General features: G+C 40.8%; 1 protein-coding gene and 1 long non-coding RNA gene across 2 annotated transcripts in view; one reads left to right on the top strand and one right to left on the bottom strand.

Annotated features, from left to right (window-relative positions):
- Positions 1-3,142, bottom strand: part of LOC138755034 (zinc finger protein 678-like) — a 34,113-nt gene extending 30,971 nt beyond the window's left edge. Inside the window, exon 1 of the mRNA XM_069920207.1 lies at positions 3,029-3,142. The gene's annotated coding sequence lies outside the window, so the exon portion shown is untranslated. The remainder of the gene's footprint in view (positions 1-3,028) is intronic.
- On the top strand, positions 3,133-6,855 carry LOC138755042 (uncharacterized). The gene is made up of 2 exons (XR_011352005.1): positions 3,133-4,861; positions 5,893-6,855. It is a non-coding gene; the product is annotated as an uncharacterized lncRNA (long non-coding RNA).
- Positions 6,856-21,715: the final 14,860 nt, after the last annotated feature.

The following is a 21,715-nucleotide window of genomic DNA, read 5'->3' as shown; positions in this document are numbered from 1 at the left end:
CGCCAGAGCACAAGTATAGCGCGTTCGATCTGGAGCTCCTGGCACTATACTTGGACATCCGCCATTTCCGGCAGATCCTTCATGGTCTTCAAGGACCCACAAGCCCCTCACCCAGGCACTCGCCATGGCCACCTCTCTTACATGCTGGAATTCACTACCAACATCCTGCACAGGGCAGGCAAGGACAACGTGGTACCGGACGCACTCTCTCACCCATCCACCCTAGCCCCTGGCCTGGACTATAAACAGGCCCAACAGCATGACACAGAGAAACAAGCCCTCTGGTCCGCCATCTCAGGCCTCAACCTCAACCTCCAGTTGCCCAACAGGCCAGACATGCTGTTCTGCAACATCTCCACAGGCTCACCACTTCGGGTAGTTCCGGCACTGTGGAGGGCGAGTCTTTAGCCTAGTCCACGACCTTGCTCATCTCTCGGTGAAGACGACCATGCAGATGGTGGTGGAGCAGTGTGGCATGGACTCAAGGAGGTAGCGGAGTTGGCTAGGAATTGCACCAGGTGCCAGACCTCCAAAATCCACAGACACACGCAGGCCCCAATCCAACTTTTTGACTCGTCAGCATGGAGATTCCAGCACATCCACGTTGATGTTGTCGGCCCCTTGCCAGAATCCAGGGAGGCACGCTACCTCTTTGTGGTAGTGGACCGAGCCAAGAGATGGCCCGATTGGAGAGGCTTCAGTGGAGACATGCACTAGGACCCTGGTCAGTCCGTTTTGGCAGGCCAGCGCAAATCACCAGCGACAGGGGCTCCGCGCTATGGGCTCAGCTGCCGAGATTCTTGGGGGTTAAACTCCACCACGCCATGGCCTACCACACTCAATCCAATGGTTTGGTGGAGAGGTTTTACTGGCACCTAAAGTCCGCTCTCATTGCCTGTCTCACCTGCCCGGACTGGGCAGACGAACTGCCCTGGGTCCTTCTCGGGATCAAGACTGCACCCAAGGAGGACCTGCAAGCCTCGTCAGCGGAATTGGTATTCGGAGCGCCACTCTCCCTGCCCAGCGATTTCTTCGGCCCAGAAACCGACATAGCACCCAAGAACCCAAACCTGCTGGCGGACCTCCACAGGAAACTGGCCTCTCTGGCCCCATCATGCCACGGCACCCGGCCATCCCACCGCCCCAAGGAAATGGGATCATCTGGAGAGGACCGCAGCGGGCACCGTTACAGCGCCCGTATGAAGGTCTGTTTTAGGTCCTCCAGCAAAACTTTCACTCTAGTCATGGGAGGGAACGAGGAACTTTTTACAGTGGACCGCTTGAAGGCGGCCCATCTGGACTTGTCGCAGCCGGTACAGACGGCCGTACCCAAGTGCCGAGGCTGTGGGCGGGACGCATAGCCAGTTCTGGGGGGGGGGGGGGGGGGGAGTTGTGTGGCGGCACACTCTCTCATGGCGAATCAGCCCCACGTGTAACGCCATGTGGCAGGGCAGCCATGAGAAGATGGCGCTGTCAGGGATTCTTCCTGACTCAAACCTCCCTCTCAGCACACACCTTGGGCAGCGATTATGATGTCACCATGCACGTGGTGACTGAGCCAGTGCTGCCCTTAAAGGGGTGCGCACTAAATTCAAATAAACAGTCGTTATTCCAGCACATGCTTTCTTCAACTGCGCAGAGTGCCACAATACATGGTTTTTTATTTGTTATATATGTGTTGATCCTAAATAAAATATTTGAGGTGGAGAAAAAAGGAGACTTGACAGAGGTCTACAAGATTGAGAGGCACAGATAGGGTGGACACCCAGAATTGGCAAACACCTGAGGACATGTGTACAAAGTTAAGGAAGGGACGTATAGAAAGGCATCGTGGTAATTTATTTTTAAACATAGTGAGCTGTGGATTGCTGGAATGCCTTGCCAGGAATGGTGGTGGAGGCTGAAACATTAGGTGCATTTAAGAGACTCTTAGACACATGGATGGGGAGGGTTTGGTACTTTTTTTAGGAAGCAATATATGGGTCAACCTTACATTGAGAGTCAAGGGCCTGATTGCGCTATATTGTTCTATGTTCTATTGAGTAGCTTCTCTGCATTGCCCCAACACAAACTGATCAATGGTTCATCTTCCCAACCCATGGGGTCTGATTCCACTGTGTGAAATAAAACCCCAAGGGCCTGCATTCTCAGGACAGAAATACACACACACACAAACACAGCCCAACCAATATTTGATCAACTTGTCCTATGTTCTTGTTGCTCTTCTCTCTATTGCCCAACCACATCTCCCTTCATGGTCATTGAGTCATGGAGTGAACTGAGTATGAAATTCCCCTCTACATTCTCACCAGTCTGCGTGTTAACGTTATCCTAAATGTTCCCTTTAAACTTTTCCCATTTCACCCAGGTCCTCTAGTCTCATCGAACCTGCTTGCTCACTCTATACCCCTCATAATTTTAACCACCTCTATCACATCTCCCCTGACTCTCTGATGCTCCAGGGAATAAAATCCTCCCTTTTCTCTGTACTCAGTCGCTCAGATCCTGGCAACATCCCGGTAAATCTTCAACTCTTTCGACCTCATTGATACCTTTCCTGCAGTTTGGTGACTAAAACTGCACCCAATACAACCTTGGCCTCAGTGATAGTGTTCACCTTCCCCATAATCCCACCACCCCCAAATCCCCTCCCCTGGCTTCAGTGATACGAAGTTCACCTTCTACCCCGCACCCCCCCCCCCCCCCAATCTTGGCCTCAGTGATACAATGTTGACACCACCCTCGAATACCCAACCTTGGCCTCAATGTTGACCCATCCCTACCCCTCTATAACACTGGGCATCAAGAAGTCCAGCACCTCCCCTCCGGTCCCGTCCCCCGATGAGACGTCTTCCAGGTGATTAACCCTGTGATAAACAGGCCATCTGTGGGGAGTGAAGCCACGGCCTTTCCCGTGGTGCTGCCCGCCCTCCTTCCCTCCCTCCTCTTCCCCCCACCCCCCGCCCCGTAGTCCCACTCCACCGAGGCCCGGCACCGAACACTGCGCCGGGGCCACCCCGCATCTCACCTCCGGGCCCGGACACATGCCGCTGCCTCTTCCGTGAACCGGCTGCCGAGACTCCCGTCCAGGCCCAGTCCAGCCCGTCGCTGTGGCAACGCTGGGAGACGCCGTACATCCTCTGACGTCACCACGCAGAGAGAGAGAGAGAGAGAGAGAGAGCGCGCGTGCACGTCATGGCGTCAGTAAACAGCCACTTCCGTCTGGACCCCGGGATTGCGCCGATCAGGATACGACCTTATAATTGCCGAGGTCCCACTGCCCTCTTTCCCACTTGCAGATCCACACCCACTTCTGGTGTTTACCTTCTCTCACTTCTGGATGCATGGGGTCATGCAGCAGGGTAACAGACCGTTCGGCCCATCGATCCTCTGCCGGACCTCTGCGCAGTTTTCTCGGCCTTGGTGATTCGGTCCCCATTTCACAAGGGCAGGAGTACCTGCTGTAATGATAATGATCATGGTTGCAATGTCATAGCTCTTGTTTGATTATTTGTTTGATACTTGGCTGCTACCAGGGGGCTGACACACAGCAAGAGACTGTAATGGAGGCTTGCAGCCTCATGGTGTGCTGTTTACAACAACTTTAAAGAACCTTTTCCTTCATCCATGTGTTGTCTAAGAACACACATACGAATACAAGATGAAACATGGTGTCAGAAATGGGATAAAGGAAATACTTTATAAGGAAACCTCCAAAGTCAGCAACTGATCAGTGAAGAGAAGCTAACGAAGAGAAAAATGCATCCACCAGTAAAACCAGTTGACAGGTAATGTGGCTGCAAACTGGAACAAATTTAAACAACGTTTTGGATTGTATTTAGTGGCAGTCGGAGCTGACGGGAAAAGTGATAAAGTGAAATGGTCAGTTTTATTGCATTTCGTGGGTGATGAAGCCCTGGAGGTGTATAATAACTTCACATTTGCTGCTGAAGGAGACAAAATGAAACTGGAAAAAATAATGGAACAGTTTGAGGCACACTGCATAACCTAAATTTAACACGACATTTGAGAGGCACATATTTTTCACATGTATACAGAAAACAGAAGAAAGTATTGATCAATATGTGACTTAATTGAGAAACAGAAGTAAAACATGTGAATTTGGTGGACTGACTGATAAAAGATAGACTTGTGTGTGGTATTCCAGATAATAGTCTAAGGGAAAGACTGCTAAGAGAGCAAAATCTAGAAAATCTGGAAAAAGTCATAGCACTCTTGGACTACAGAAACTGTAAACATGCAGACAAAGGAGCTGTTCAGTGAAACTAGCTGCAACGTGGATGCGGTGAGCAAGAACAGACATAAATCATTTAACAAGTACGCCAAGGTGGAAAGAGAGGCATGGCCAGCGAACAAATGAAAGGGACAATCGAAAGCCATGTCATCAATGCAGTGCTCAACACCTACCAAAAAATTGTCCAGCATATGGTAAAACATGGAATATTTGCAACAAAAGCAACCATTATGTCTGTTGCTGTAGGAACCAAGTGCAACAAAGCAAGGTTCATGCAGAAAATGTAGATGTTATGACTGAAAACAAGAAAGAAAACAGACTGGATGTTGAGAATAAAAGTGAATGGCATATACATTTCAGTTATATTGGATACTGGAGCACAAATTAATGTAATATCAGAGACTAATTTTAAGAAGACTAGACCCAGACCAAGGATGTATGGAACAAAAGTTAAGGTGACAGGATATTCAGGTACCGATATACCAGTGCAAGGAGAATGCATGGTCAAAGTGAAACAAGGACAAAGAGCACATGCTAGCATTCATCGTGGTACCAAAAGATCTACAGGCCATACTAGGTTTAACATCCTGTGAGAAATTGAACCTGGTAAGGAGTTCTCGTGGAAAGTGAAGGAAAGACAGTCTTAAGATGAACTCATGAAAGAGTACAGTGACTTATTTCAGGGTCGAGGCTGCCTTTCAGGAGAACACATGATCAGAGTGGATAAACGGTGACCTTGGGGGATGGATAGACTTGGACCCCAAAGAACCTCTGTTCATCCACACTCTTAAGTAACCGACCATTGACCGTGCATCACCTTACACTCCAACTACATCTACCACTCTACCCTTATCAATTTTGTTACCTTATCAAAAAACTCAATTAGACTCATGAGGCAAGACCCACCCTTCACAAAAGCCATGCTGACTATCCTTGTACTTCTCCAAATGCTCTCCGATTCAATCCTTAAGAATCCTCTTCAATAGTTTACAAACCACTGGTGTAAGACTCACTGGTCTATAATTCCCAAGATTATTAAAAAAATTGAGGGGGCATTTCATGACTGTAGAGACCAAGTGAAATGGAATAGAGAAAAAATAAAAAAAGTGGAAGATTCTTTTGTAGGAAAATCTCTTATAAGACTCTTTGGAAAATCAAGGTTGACGGAATAATGTGAAAATAGTGGGACTTCTGGAAGATATTGAGGGTTCAGACCCAGTTAATTTTTTTTTAATGGATCCCAGATGTATTGGGTCCTGAATTTTTCCCAGATGGTCTGGAATTGGATAGAGTGCTGAGGAAGAAACCTTATCTGGGTCAACCACCTCAAGCAGTTTTACTTCATGTTTGAGATATCAGGATAGAGAGATGATTTTATGGATTGCTATCCATAAGGCTCGACGAAATCAAACTCCAATGATGGTTCAAGGCAGTAGAGTGTTTTTTTTATGCTGACCTGAGTCAGGAGATTATCAAGAGGCATAAAGAATTTAATTCAGCAGAAGAGGTGTTGTGGAGAAAGGGATACAAGTTTTCCTTTCGATACTCCTCCGTGTTGAAAGTTTTGTATGGGAACTTTCAATCTCAGTGTTTTGAGAGTGATCATGATGCACTAATCTTTGCTAATTCTTTGCCAGATATATGGGGAGCTGTTCAGCCATTGTCACCAAAGAGGAAGATGTCTGCTAAAAGAATGGAAGGAAGGGAGAAATGTCAAAGAGCCTGATTGATATTGAAGATCCGGAATAAACTTTGGGGCTAAAGTCACTTGAAGTATGATATGATTGAGATGGATATTTGTTGAGAAGTTTGACTGGGGTGGGGAGGTGGGGTGGTGGACGACCCTGAAACTTTCGAAAGTCATCTGCCACTAGTGGGTTTTTTTTACCACACCCAGTTAATTGGGGAGTTACTACATTTTGGGGAAGAATTTTTTTTCTTGTGTGTTTTTTATTGCAGGTTTTTTTTTATTTGAGCAAGGGGAACTTTTTTTCTTTATACGTGTGAATTGTGAAAATAATCATTTTTTTTAGTACAAGATGTCTAATTTGAATTTTGCAACTTTTAATGTACAGGAATTAAATAATCTGATTAAGCGTAAGCGTGAGTTGGCTTATATTAAAAAGATGAAGGTTGACATAGCTTTTTTGCAGGAAACACATTTAACTGAAAAAGAACATTTGAAATTGAAGAGAGATTGGGTAGGACATGTAATTGCCTCTTATTTCTAAGGCACGAGGAGTGGCGATTTTGATCCATAAGAAAATACCATTTGAATTGGAATCATTTTCTGAAGCAGCTGGTCGAGTTTTAATGGTGAACTGTAAGCTTTTGCAGAATCATGGACATTGTTGAATGTATATATGCCTAATGTAGATGATGAACGATTTATATTTGAAGCTTTTTTGACGTTAAATCAGGCTAAAGAAAACAATTTAATTGGAGAGGACTTTAATTGTGTTTTAGATCTTATTGGATAAATCTCCAAAAAGTATAAAGAAATCGAAGGCGGCTGTGTAAATGGTGTCTTTGATGAGAGATCTGAATTTAGTTGAGATTTGGAGAAGATTAAATCCAACAGAAAAAGATTTTTCATTTTATTCATCTCGACGTGATTCATTTTCCAGAATAGATTTGTTTTTGGTATCGGCTCATCTTCAAGCTCGAATTATTCAGGCTGAATATAAGAGCAGGATTGTGTCCAATCATTCTATATTATTTATTTCTTATGCTGGATCTGAAGTTACGCAATCAACTTATCGTTAGAGATTTAATGTGATGTTATTGAAGAAACCCAAGTTTGTTAGTTTTGTCAAAGAGCAAATTGCTTCTTTTTTGAGTACAAATATGGAGCGATTTCATTTTATGAGATGCTTTGAAGGCATATTTATGAGGCCAAATTATTCGTTATTCGGCAAAAGAAAAAAAATGAAATATTTGGCAGAAAGTTTGGCATTGGAGAAACAGATAACTGAGTTGGAAAGAGTTTCAGAAAAATTGTATTGAAGATAAAAAGATAGCATTAACTAAATTGAAATTATGTTATAATACACTGCAACCATACCAATATGAGCGTCTCATTCAAAGATCTAAACAGCGTTATTATGAATTAGGTGATAGAGCTCAAAATTTTAGCCTGGCAACTGAAAACAGAACAGGCTTCGAGAACTATTAATGCTGTGAAAAAGAATTCAACAGTTACCTATAAACCCCAAGAAATTAATGATCAATTTTCTTCATTTTATCAGAAATTATATACTTCTGAGGGGGTTCGAGATGATGATTCTATTGAATCTTTTTTATCTGTTTTAGATTTACTAGTGTTAGGAGAAGATGATCTGAAAGAATTGGAGTCTCCATTTACAGATTTTGAGATTAAGGAAGCGACAGAGGAGAGGCCAAATGGGAAATCTCCAGGAGACGATGGATTTACTGTTGAGTTTTATAAGGCGTTTTATGAAGATTTTTCTACTGTATTTTTGGATATACTTCAACAACTAACACTGGAGCAATCATTACCAGAATCTTGTTCAAGTGCAATAATTACAGTAATACTAAAGAAAGATAGAGATCCGTTGAATGTGGCCTCATATCGACCAATTTCTTTATTGAATGTAGATTATAAGGTAATAGCTAAAATATTGGCAAATAGACTTGCTAAATATTTACCTCAATTGGTACATACTGATCAGGCAAGTTTTTTGAAGAATAGATATGCTTCTGATAATATTCTTAGAATGATTACGTTGCTCAATACGTAGAGTCAACAACCCAATGGTGGTCGCGCTTGAGATGGAAAAAGCATTTGACCGAGTTGAATGGAATTTTTTATTTAAAGTGTGAGAAAAATTTAAGTTTGTACCATTTTTTAATGGTTGGGTTAAGGCATTATATAAAAATCCATTTGCTAGGGTGGTGACAAATGGCCAAATTTCTTTGTCATTTAAGTTAACACGATCAACACAACAAGGCTGTCCATTGTCGCCAGCCTTGTTTGCATTGGTCATAGAACTGTTAGCTCAGGCAATCAGACAAAATTATAATATTAAAAGGATAAGGATTGTAGATGATGAATATAAATTAATTTGTTTACTGATGATGTATTGATATACTTAACACATCAGAACAATCTTTAACACATTTGCAAAAAATGTTTGGAGCAATATGGTGTATTATCTGGGTACAAAGTAAATTGGGACAAAAGTGAAATATTGCCAATTTCAGTCGGGGATTATAGTGAGTGTAAACAGATTACAAAATTACAATGGTCTGATAAAATTGAATATTTAGGAGTAATGGTTGATGCAAAATATCAATGGCTTTATAAATTAAATTATGTGCCATTAATGAGAAAGATTAAGATGGATTTGATTAAATGGAAAGATTTACCGTTGACATTAATAGGTCGGGTAAATTGTATCAAGATGAATATTTTTCCACATATTCAATATCTTTTTCAATCGATTCCATGTTTACTTCCAAAAGTATTTTTCCAAGATTTGAATACAGTAGTATGGAAGTTTTTATGGAAGGGGAAGTTAGCGAGAGTAGCATTGCAGAAACTGACGTGGAAATATGCTTTAGGAGGACTTCAATTGCCTCATTTTCAAAATTATTATGAAGCCACACAATTAAAATTTATTAACAGAATTTCAAATGTTACACAGCCCCCAAGTTGGGCTAAAGTGTTTCTGAATCTCAGGTTCATCAGTTTATATTTAAGTGGGATTCTGGCTGGGGGGCGTGGCAAGATGGCGTAGGGAACAGACGTGCCTTCCAGACCTCTCCTGACTCTGATTTATTGTTTTGTCTTTAAGTGCCCGTTAAAGTTCTTTTAAAAGTTTATAAATAATAAGAGGTGTTGGATTAGTGCCTAATGGTTTATATGCAAAAAAAAAAGGTAAAAGAAAATATCAACACACTGTTAAAAAACTACATTTTCCGAAATTGTCTGAGCCTACTTGTTTACAAGAAGCCAGGTCTCAACGTAGAATGGATCCAGAGGAGGACGTGCAGAGTTCGGCATTGAAGCTTCGTTTTAAGCCTGTGAGGCTCTCTGAAGGTCGCACTCAATAGCTTTCAGAACAAGGGGCTGGACGGGTGCCAGTGTTTCGCACGGTGGCCACTGCAGGTGTTGTTGCTGAGGCTTTGACAGTTGAATCAGCTGGGGCGCCACCAGCTGGAGAGTTAAAGAGTTGTCATTCGACTGCTATAGTGGTGGCACTGCAAAATGCATCTTCAATTACAATGGTTTTTCCAGACATCGATTCAGTGAAGATGATTAAAGAGATTTGGCTTAAAGATAACCCTGATCTTCAGTCTCCTGGCATTGCTGGTGGGACTTTGAGAGGGATTTTTATACAAAGTCAAACTGCTAGAAAAGATACTAAATTAAGGGAAGGGACAGAAGATCCTGTGGTCTCTAAGGAACAGCAAGACCCCATTATGCCTGAATCTACTTCTGTTGAAATGTCTGTTAAGGATCTTGAAGATAAGATATATTCTGTATCGAGTCACTTAGCTAATTTTATGAACCTGTTTATTTCCAAGATTAATGCGATGGCGGAAGTCATTAATGGAGCATTTAAGCTTGAAACCATTGAAAGATTTGAAATGTGTGATCAAGGTTTAGTCGATGCACAGGATCAATTGCAAGATGAAAATAGAATAATTGAAACATTGCAGATCCAAAATAAAAATTTAGCAAAAAAGGTTGATTATTTGGAAAATCAATCTAGACGGAACAACGTGAAAATTGTTGGTTTGCCAGAAGGCATAGAAGGACCAGATCCAAGAAAATTTTTTACTGAATGGATTCCACGAGTGTTAGGACAGGATAAATTCCCCGAAGGTTTAATACTGGAACGTGCTTATAGAGTTTTAAGAAGAAAATCTTTTTCAGGACAGAATCCAAGATCTGTTTTGATCCGTTGTTTAAACTATTGTGACAGAGAGACAATTTTACGTACGGCTATTAGAAATGCCCAGCAAAAGAGATCTCCTTTGATGGTTCAGAATAATCCTGTTTTCTTCTATCAAGATTTGAGTCAAGAAATTATGTTTCAACGATGAGAATTTAATTCTGTGAAAGAACGGTTGTGTAAAAAAAGACATAAGGGAACATTCAGGTATTCTGCAGTACTGAAGATTTTTTAGGATGGAAATTAGCCAAAGTTCTTTGACAATCCGAAAGAGGTTATGGACTTTGCTCAGTCTCTACCAATCATGCAGTTTCAGGGACGATGTAGTCCTTCAAGGTCTCCAAAGAGAGTAGAGATGTAAGGTGGGATCTAGTTTTTTAAAAGAAATGGAAGCAATGGTGACCGAAGTGGTAACGTTGATTTAAAAAAATAAATCTTTTATCTTTTTTTGAGAAGAGTTTAAATAGTTTAAATAATGATGATAGTTTAATGAAATGGGAGTTGGGAGAGGGAACTGGGTGGGCACTAGTTTCCAGAAGTCATCAGCTACCTGTGAGTTATCTCACACCCAATATTTTGGGGGAGTTACCGCTTTGGGCGGTTTAAACAGGAGAAGGTAGTTGTGACCTCCGACCTGTTTTTTTTTTCTTTTTAATTTTTGGGTTAAGAAGTGAAGGTTTTTTTATTATTATTTTTTTTAAATAAATAATTTTTTTTAAACTCTTTTTGCTTTCTGATTGTAATTGAGAGGGAATTAGGAGGTTTTTTTTCTCTTTTTTCTTTCTTTTTTAAGAGGATGATGTCACAGAAGATAATAAGTCAAAAATTGAGGATGTTGAACTAGATGAAGAGGAAGATGAGGGGAAAAGTGATTAGAAGAAAAAGAAGAAAATTAAGTACAAATACATTGAGGGAGAAGAGTTTAATAAAATTAAGTTAATTTCGATAGAGAATTTTGAAGATGTTATAAATGAAGAATATGGAGAATTTTATAAGAGTTTGAACTTTTTTCTTTTTTTTTCTTTTTTTTATATAAGGGGAGGGGAAGGGAATAAAAAGTTTATCTGATTGTTTTTCTAAGGGATGTTTTTGTTCTCTCGATGAATTATAAAGGAAACTTGGTATTAATGGAAATTCTGTATTTATGTATTATTAATTATGATTTTTTTGAATAACAGATATGTGGTTGATATATGATTTTAATATTTGAACTTAGTTTTAAAGTGGATTTCATTTGTTAAATACATGAATTTTGTTTGATTTCTTCTTTGGCTTGGCTTCGCGGACGAAGATTTATGGAGGGGGTAAAAAGTCCACGTCAGCTGCAGGCTCGTTTGTGGCTGACAAGTCCGATGCGGGACAGGCAGACACGATTGCAGCGGTTGCAGGGGAAAATTGGTTGGTTGGGGTTGGGTGTTGGGTTTTTCCTCCTTTGCCTTTTGTCAGTGAGGTGGGCTCTGCGGTCTTCTTCAAAGGAGGTTGCTGCCCGCCAAACTGTGAGGCGCCAAGATGCACGGTTTGAGGCGTTATCAGCCCACTGGCGGTGGTCAATGTGGCAGGCACCAAGAGATTTCTTTAGGCAATCCTTGTACCTTTTCTTTGGTGCACCTCTGTCACGGTGGCCAGTGGAGAGCTCGCCATATAACACGATCTTGGGAAGGCGATGGTCCTCCATTCTGGAGACGTGACCCATCCAGCGCAGCTGGATCTTCAGCAGCGTGGACTCGATGCTGTCGACCTCTGCCATCTCGAGTACTTCGACGTTAGGGATGTAAGCGCTCCAATGGATGTTGAGGATGGAGCGGAGACAACGCTGGTGGAAGCGTTCTAGGAGCCGTAGGTGGTGCCGGTAGAGGACCCATGATTCGGAGCCGAACAGGAGTGTGGGTATGACAACGGCTCTGTATACGCTTATCTTTGTGAGGTTTTTCAGTTGGTTGTTTTTCCAGACTCTTTTGTGTAGTCTTCCAAAGGCGCTATTTGCCTTGGCGAGTCTGTTGTCTATCTCATTGTCGATCCTTGCATCTGATGAAATGATGCAGCCGAGATAGGTAAACTGGTTGACCGTTTTGAGTTTTGTGTGCCCGATGGAGATGTGGGGGGGCTGGTAGTCATGGTGGGGAGCTGGCTGATGGAGGACCTCAGTTTTCTTCAGGCTGACTTCCAGGCCAAACATTTTGGCAGTTTCCGCAAAGCAGGACGTCAAGCGCTGAAGAGCTGGCTCTGAATGGGCAACTAAAGCGGCATCGTCTGCAAAGAGTAGTTCACGGACAAGTTTCTCTTGTGTCTTGGTGTGAGCTTGCAGGCGCCTCAGATTGAAGAGACTGCCATCCGTGCGGTACCGGATGTAAACAGCGTCTTCATTGTTGGGGTCTTTCATGGCTTGGTTCAGCATCATGCTGAAGAAGATTGAAAAGAGGGTTGGTGCGAGAACACAGCCTTGCTTCACGCCATTGTTAATGGAGAAGGGCTCATTGCTGTATCTGACCCGACCTTGTTGGTTTTCGTGCAGTTGGATAATCATGTTGAGGAACTTTGGGGGACATCCGATGCGCTCTAGTATTTGCCAAAGCCCAAAACATGAATTTTGTTTGATTTAAATATATGTTTAAGGGTATTATTTAGTATTGATATTTTTTTTTGTTGTTAGTAATTTTTTTTGTTGTTAAGTTTTATGCTTTTTTTGTAAGTGGGGTTTTTTCTATTTTATTTACAATATTGTTAATTAATTCTTCACTCTTTATTTTGGGGGGGAAGGTTGGACTAATTTTAAATTAGATGATTAATGTTGTGTTATAATTATTGGGGGGGGGGTTAATTTGTGTAGTTTAATGATGTAGTATTCTAATTTTTATTATCTTATTTTTTATTATTTCTTTAAATGTAATTTTTATTTTATTCATGTCATAAAATGTTAAATAAAGTTTAAAAAAAAAGTGGGATTCTGGCTTATTACATATATAATATGCCTGTTTTAAAACATTTATTAGGGATTTGGACTAAAAGGAATTTTATTATAGGTACGAAAGGTAAGATATCAGTTCAAATTTCATTATGTCAAAATAGGGTTATTCCTTTTTCAATGAAATTCAGCTAAAATTCTTTATTTGTTTATTATCAAGTTCGAGCTTCGGTAAGGGATAATTATGAAAGAGAAATGAAATTACTTGAACTAACGAAATTTGAATTTCTGATTTCACACAAGATGTGCCAAATTCAGATGACTAAATTACTTAATGTAAGATATAGTTTGATTAATTATAATTTTTTACATCAGTTGTATTTGACCCCTGAGAAATTGAAAAAATATGTATTTAGTAATTCAGATTTATATTTTGGAAGTGGACTGCACACTGGAACATTTTTACATTCAGTTTGGCTTTGTGATAAAGTCCAACCATTTTGGGAAAAAATTAGAGTATTTTTTGAAAAATTATTCAAGATTAAATTGCCACTAGATCCAGAATTTTTTTTAACTGGGTTATATTGTTTCATTGACTGGTTTAGGGTTGGACAAGTTTCAGATAGCTTTTGTTCATCAAGCATTGGCGGTAGCATGGAAGTATATTGCAATTACTTGGAAAGATGATGTAGAAGTAAATATGGCTCGTTGGCACAATGAATTGAGATCTTGTATTTATATGGAAAAAATAACATAATTTGCATGATAATTATTTTTTTGTTCAAATGTGGTCTTATTTGGAATGTATGGGTTTAGAAAGATACTATATAGTTTACGTTCTTGTTTTTCCTGGAGGAGAGGCCAGTACCTCTTCAGTGGATTGCAGTATGGTAGTCTTCAACTGATCCCAGAGGGTTTCAGGGGACGGGTCCGTGAGGTTTGCCTGGAAGTTTCCTCTCGCTTTGTCTGACTGCAGGTTTCCAACATTGAACCTCTTTCTGGGGGCTTTATTGTTCCTGGGCTTTGGTTTGAAGTGAAGGTTGAGCTTGCAGCGAACCAGCCGGTGGTCAGTGTGGCATTCCGCGCTAGGCATGACCCTGGTGTGGAGCACATCTCGTTTGTCACTTTCTCGCACGAGGATGTAGTCCAGGAGGTGCCAGTGTTTGGATCGGGGATGCATCCAGGTGGTCTTAAGGCTGTCCCTCTGCTGAAAAAGGGTGTTTGCACATCTCCATCGGGCACACAAAACTCAAATCGGTCAACCAGTTTACCTATCTCGGCTGCACCATTTCATCAGATGCAAGGATCGACAATGAGATAGACAACAGACTCGCCAAGGCAAATAGCGCTTTTGGAAGACTACACAAAAGAGTCTGGAAAAACAACCAACTGAAAAACCTCACAAAGATAAGCGTATACAGAGCCGTTGTCATACCCACACTCCTGTTCGGCTCCGAATCATGGGTCCTCTACCGGCACCACCTACGGCTCCTAGAACGCTTCCACCAGCGTTGTCTCCGCTCCATCCTCAACATCCATTGGAGCGCTTACACCCCTAACGTCGAAGTACTCGAGATGGCAGAGGTCGACAGCATCGAGTCCACGCTGCTGAAGATCCAGCTGCGCTGGATGGGTCACGTCTCCAGAATGGAGGACCATCGCCTTCCCAAGATCGTGTTATATGGCGAGCTCTCCACTGGCCACCGTGACAGAGGTGCACCAAAGAAAAGGTACAAGGACTGCCTAAAGAAATCTCTTGGTGCCTGCCACATTGACCACCGCCAGTGGGCTGATAACGCCTCAAACCGTGCATCTTGGCGCCTCACAGTTTGGCGGGCAGCAACCTCCTTTGAAGAAGACCGCAGAGCCCACCTCACTGACAAAAGGCAAAGGAGGAAAAACCCAACACCCAACCCCAACCAACAAATTTTCCCTTGCAACCGCTGCAATCGTGTCTGCCTGTCCCGCATCGGACTTGTCAGCCACAAACGAGCCTGCAGCTGACGTGGACTTTTTACCCCCTCCATAAATCTTCGTCCGCGAAGCCAAGCCAAAGATATAGTTTACGTTTGTATTTAGATTTTTTTTGCTCCCCTTGCGGTGGGTTTATGTTTTAGATTATTTTGATATTATTTTTATGTTTGTTTATTTGTAATTTGAAAAAGTTTTTTTTTAAAGTACATAAGAAATAGGAGCAGGAGTCGGCCATCTGGCCCGTCGAGCCTGCTCTGCCATTCAATAAGGTCATGGCTGGTCTGATCATTGACTCAACTCTACATACCCCTGCACTTTCCCCATATCCCTTAATTCCTATCTAATTGAACCTTAAATATGTTTAATGAAGTAGCTTCATCGACTTCCCTGGGCAGAGAATTCTACAGATTCACTACTCTCTGGGAAAACAGTTTTTCCTCATCTCCATTGAATATCTACTCCCCTGAATCTTGAGGCTATGTCACCTAGTTCTGGTCTCACCTACCAGTGAAAACAATTTTTCTACCTTATCTATCCCTTTCATAATTTTATACATTTCTGTAAGATCTCTCATTCTTCTGAATTCGAGTGAGTATAATCCCAGGCAATTTAATCTCTTCTTGTAGGTCAATCCCCCTTATCTCTGGGATCAACCTGGTGAAACTCCTCTGGTTTGCCTCCAAGGCAAGTAATGGAGACCAGAACTGCACACGCTACTCCAGGTGCAGTGTCACTAGTACCTTGTACAGTTGCAACATGACCTCCCTGCTCTTGAATTCAATTCCTCTAATGACGAAGGCCAACATTCCATTTGTGTTCTTAATAACCTGTTGTACCTGCAACCCAACTTTTTGTGATTCATGCACAAGCATTCCCGAGTCCTTCTGCACTACAGCATGTTGCAGTTCTTCACAATTTAAATAATAACCTGTTGTTCTATTTTTCCTACCAAAGTGGATGACCTTGCATTTACTAATGTTGTTCTCCATCTGCCAGACCACTCACCTAACAACTCTATCCTTGTACAATTTGCTTTTCCACTCAATTTAGTATCATTTGCAAACTTGGCTACACTACACTCTGTCCACTCTTCCAAATCATCAATGTAAATGGTGAACAGCTGCCTGCCCACCACCAGCTCCTGCGGCACCCCACTTACCACTGTCTGCCAATCAGAAAAACACTCATTTATCTTGACTCTGTCTTCTGTCAGTTAACCAATCCTCAAACCATGCCAATATGGTTCCCCTGACTCCATTCATCTGCATCTTATTGATGTCTCTTGTGTGGCATCTTCAAACGCCTTCTAGAAATCTAAATATACAACATCAACCTGTTTCCCTCTATCTACTACACCCATTATATCCTCAAAGAACTCCAACAAGTTTGTCAAACAAGACCTGCCCTTTCTGAATCTATGCTGCGTCTGCCTGATGGAACCCTTTAGTTCTAAATGTCTCACTATTTCATCCCTAAATGATAGCGTCATGCAGTTTCCCGACGACAGACATTAAGCTAACTGGCCGATAGTTAACCGTCTTCTGCCTACATCCCTTTGTAAAAAGTGGCATGGCATTTGCCGTCTAATCTGCCAAGACCTGCCCAGAATCCAGAGAAATTTGATAAATGACTACCAATGCTTCGACTATAACTCCTGCCATTTCCCTCAGTACCCTGGGATGCAATCCATCAGGACCAGGGGGTTTGTCCACTTTCAGTCCCATTAGTTTTCTCATCACTATCTCTTTTGTAATAATTATTTTATTGAGGTCCACACCTCCCTTTGCATCCCTATCACCACTCTTTGGCATGCTGGTCATGTGAAGACTGAAATAGAATATTTGTTCAATGCCTTGGCCATTTCCTCATTACTCAATATCAATCTCTCTTTCTCATCTTCCAAGGGACCTATGTTGACTCTAGTCACCCTCTTCTGTTTTATATATTTATAATTTTGTTTGCTATCTATTTTTATATTTTGTGTTAATTTACCTTCATAATCTTTCTTCCCTTTCCTTATTTCCCATTTCCTTATTTGCCTTTTAAAGTTTTCCCAATCCTTCAGTTTCCCTCTGCTCTTGGCTATTATGGAATTTTAAACATGAGCTTTTAATTTTATACTTTATTTCCTTTGTTAACCAAGGCTGACTCTTCCCTCTCTTATTTTAACAGAAATATATTTTTGTTGAGCACTATGAAAAATCTATTTGTCAGTCTGCTAGGGAGTCCTAATCAGAATGACTGACAGTCACCAGAAGTGCCATGGGAACAATCCATTAACTAAAGGACTCACGACCCTTGTGACTTGTGTAAATACAATAAATAGATCACACCATTTTGTGTAAATAGTCCATGTCTTGAGACTCGAAAACCTCTGGGAAACCTCTGCGTTTGTCATTTCATTACTCTGGGTAACCAAGAGTGGGAGTTCAGTTCCTCATTTAACATTTTTGGCCATGGTTACAACATAGTTTGGCGACGAGGACCTTGGATAATTGAATTTAACAACAAATGTCAGTAACAATGGAACAGCTCAAGGCCACCCTCAAACAGCAGTGTAATGATTATAATATTTTAGGGAATTTGATAAGATTTAGAGTAGGTTACATACATACACACATTTTAAAACAGATCTTATTTGAAATATTTAAAAAATATTGAAGATCTCTGGAGAATGTTATGCACCTTTCACAAGTAGGTGTTAATTGAACTGATGTCATAAAATGAATGATCATTGAACTGGTGCCAGGATGCTACAAGTACCTTTCTGCAGGGTGCTTACAGGAAGATCACTCCTGGGTTTTACTTATCTAACAACAGCTTGAGCAGAAGAAAGTACTCCTGTTGTTTGCTGAAGAAGTTGGGGGTTTGCAAGTGAGTCACATGGGCTTTCTGGAAGCCAGTTGGAGAGAGAGGGAGGGAGAGAAGAGAAGCCATCTCGGCTTATGTGTGTGTGACACTCAGCTGCTGAACAGTGCAAGCCAGGAAGAGCTGGTTGAAACTGATGAAAAGTTCCAAAACCAGTGGATGGCTGGAAGTGCCATCTGTCTGATGTTTCTCTTGGAATAAGAGGAATGGAACTCTGTGGTAGCTTGAAAAAAGAAGTTACCATCTGGAAAATCCTGATGGGGCAAGTTTCATCAGCGAGACATTGAGGTGACTAATGGTGGTACCTCCGTTGTGGAAATTCTGCAACAACAAATCTCTCTCTGCAAACCCTACAAGAACCTTCCTGAGCAGTAAACATATACCTTTCAAGCACCAAAGCCTGGGTGAACTTTATACATGTTAAATTCTGTGCCCAGTATAAGAATTGCCTGCATCCAGAGAACTTGGAAGAAGTGAGATTGAACTGTGAACCAAATAACTTTTCTTAAATTTACACACACACATACACATGCACTTCGAATAAGAAGGGGGTTATTTGGGTTAGTTAATATAGAGTTAAGTTAAAGTTTGATTCTATTTTCATGTTTAAAGTTGATTAAAAATAACATGTTTTATAAAACACTTGTCTTGGTTAATGTCTATTGCTGCTGGGTTTTGGGGTCCTTTGGGCTCATAACATTTTATGAGGGATCATCCAGTCGATTGAACACAAGTTTTGTGAGTTATTACTCATTTTTTTCCCAAGCTAATTTAAAGCTTGAGAGTGAAAAACAGCAGCAATGGATGTTGATGTTTTTGCCAGAACCGTAACTAGCAGAGCTGAAAAGCAAGAGAAAAGAGGAACTGATGGTTATTTCTAAGGCATTAAAACTGACTGAAGTTAAATATTGAATGAGGAAAGTACAAATTCAGAGGATTATAGTGAAATATATAGATGAGGGTAAATTTGTTCAGAAGGACTTAGAAGATTTTCCAGAGGATAGATCTTGTGAGTTGCAATTGGAATTGGAGAAATTGAGGATAGAAGAAGCTAAAAATCAAAGAGAGGAAGCCAAAAGGCAAAGGGAAGAAGCTGAAAAACAGAGGATGTATGAGTTAGAGTTCACTGAAAAACAGAATCAATTAGAGAGGATAAAAACTGATAGGGAGGAAAGAAAGAGAGCTGAAGATGTAACTCCTGCCTAGTAGAGAGGTAAATCTAGTGCCTCCTTTTGATAAGGGAGATATAGATACATATTTTCAGCTTTTTGAAAATGTTGCTGAGAGCTCAAAATGGCCAAAAGAAAAGTGGACTTTAATGCTCCAAAGTGTATTGAAGGGAAAAGCACAAATTGCATACTGTAGCTTGACTGCACAAGTGGCAAATTATGATACTGTTAAAAAAGCTATTTTGAAAGCTTATGAGTTGGTTCCAGAAGCATATAGACAAAAAATTTAGGAGTTTGATAAAAATATGGAATCAATCTTATATGGATTTTGCTTTGAAGAAATCTGTATGGTTTGACCATTTGTGCGCCTCCAAAGGAATAAATAATGATTTTGACAGATGAGAGAATTGATGTTAATTGAGGAAATTAAAAGGTCTGTTCTGAAGGAGATTAAATTATACCTGGATTAGAAAGACATGGCTACGTGGCAACATGCAGCTAGATTGGCAGATCAATTTGCATTAATTCATAAAAATACATCTCAAAATGGCAGACATTTTCAAAAAGTTAACGTGGAGCAGAGTAATAAGCCTGTTCAGAGGATTAATATGGAGCAAGATAGTAAGCCTGAAATTAAGTCTGGAGAGAAGGTTGGAAAGGACACAACTTCTGAATTTGTATGTCATTTTTGTAAAAAAAACCTGGTTATGTTATTGCAAATTGTCTAGTATTGAAAAACAAAAAAGAGAAGGTTTTACCAGAGCATGTATTCAAACAGTTGAATCGAGACAGAGCAAAAAGATTCTAAATCTGATAAGGGTGTCATGGATGTTTTCAAACCTTTTGTTTCAGTAAAGGAGGGAGAATCACAGATTCCAGTTAAAATTCTTAGGGATACTGGTTCAGCACAATCATACAAGGAGTATTATCTCTTGATCAAACAACTGACACAGGGGAGACCACTTTGATTAAAGGTGTTGGAGGTGAGGTGGAGTCGATATCTCTTCACAAAATAGTGCTAAATTCAGAGTTAGTTAAAGGAACTGTTGAGGTAGGAGTAATTTCAAAGTTACCCATGCAGGGTGACTCTATTTTGTTAGGGAATGATTTGGCAGAGGATAAAGTTGGGTCAGTTTTGAGATTAACAAGCAGGCCAAGGAAAGATGAGGTGGAAGAGAATTGTGAGATATATCCTGCGCGTGCAGCAACAAGGTCCATGTCTTAGAAATTACTGAGAGATGAGGATGATCCAGTTGACAGAGATTTGCCAGGTGCTTTTGAAATGGTTTTGAAAGAGAAGGGTAATTGTGAGAGCAAGGGTTTTTCTTTGTCAAGGAAAGAGTCAATTCGGCAGCAGAGAGCAGATACAAGTCTTCTTGACTTAACAGGCAAAGCTGTAACTGAACAGGAGATTGGAGAAATGGCTTGTGGTTATTTTTTAAAAGGTGATTTGTTAATGAGGAAATGGAGACCTCTTGATATTCCTGCTAATGAAGAGTGGGGGCGGGGGGGGGGGGGGGGGTGGTTGATTCATCAGGTGATAGTTCCTAAAAATCACCAAAATGAAATTTTAAATTTAGCCCACCTTTAGGTGGTCATCTTGGTGCAAAGAAAACTATGAATAAGATTTTTTGAAACAATTTTTCTGGCCTGGTTAGAGGAAGGATGTTGTAAACTGGTGCAGGACATGTCATTTTTATCAGGTAGTGGGGAAACCTAAGCAGAGTCTTCAAGTGGGCCTATTACAACCTATTCCTGTGTGTTGGGGAACCTTTCACCAGGGTTATTGTGGATTGTGTAGATCCCGTGCCAAAATCTAAGTCGGGGAATCAATGCTTGTTAACAATTATGTGTACAGCATCAAGATTTCCAGAGATTATACCATAAGAAATATTAAAGCCAAAATGGTGGTAAAGGCTCTGGAAAGATATTTCACAGTGTTTGGATTACCTGAAGAAATTCAGAGTGATCATGGATCTAATTTTATGTCTGGGTTGTTTCAACATTTAATTTATGAGTTGGGAATAAAACAGACCACTTCATCAGCATATCATCCTGAAACTCAGGGAGCTTTGGAAAGATTTCATTCTACTCTTAAAAATATGATGAGGATTTATTGTTTGCAGAATGGGAAAGATTGGGATGAAGGCATTCATATATTGTTATTTGCATCAGGGAGGCTGTGCAGGAGTCAGGTTTCAGCCATTTTAAAATTGTGATTGAACATCAGGTTTGAGGGCCTTTGATGTTGATAAAAGAACAATGGGTTAATGTGCAGTTGGATTTACTGGATTATGTTTCTAAATTTAAGGATAGGCTACAAAAAGTGTGGACTTTAGCTCAAGAGAATTTAGAAATGGCTCAGGGTAAAATAAAGCGTTTATTTGATATAAAAGCTCAAGTGAGAAATTTTAAGGTAGGAAGTAAAGTTTTGATTTTATTTCCAACACCTGACAATCCTTTGAAGGCTAGATTTTCTGGTCCATACACAGTTAAATCAAAATTGAATTATGTTAACGATGTTGTTAACACTCCAGATAGAAGGAATAAAACTCAGGTTTGTCACATAAATATGTTGAAACCTTATTACGAGGATAAGGGTAGTGGAGAACAATCTGTATCAGAG

This window comes from Narcine bancroftii, chromosome 2, assembly GCF_036971445.1.
Source record: "Narcine bancroftii isolate sNarBan1 chromosome 2, sNarBan1.hap1, whole genome shotgun sequence".
NCBI classification, from domain to species: Eukaryota; Metazoa; Chordata; class Chondrichthyes; order Torpediniformes; family Narcinidae; genus Narcine; species Narcine bancroftii.
Note: the sequence above shows the minus strand (reverse complement) of the source record. Positions and strands in the feature narration are given on the sequence as shown.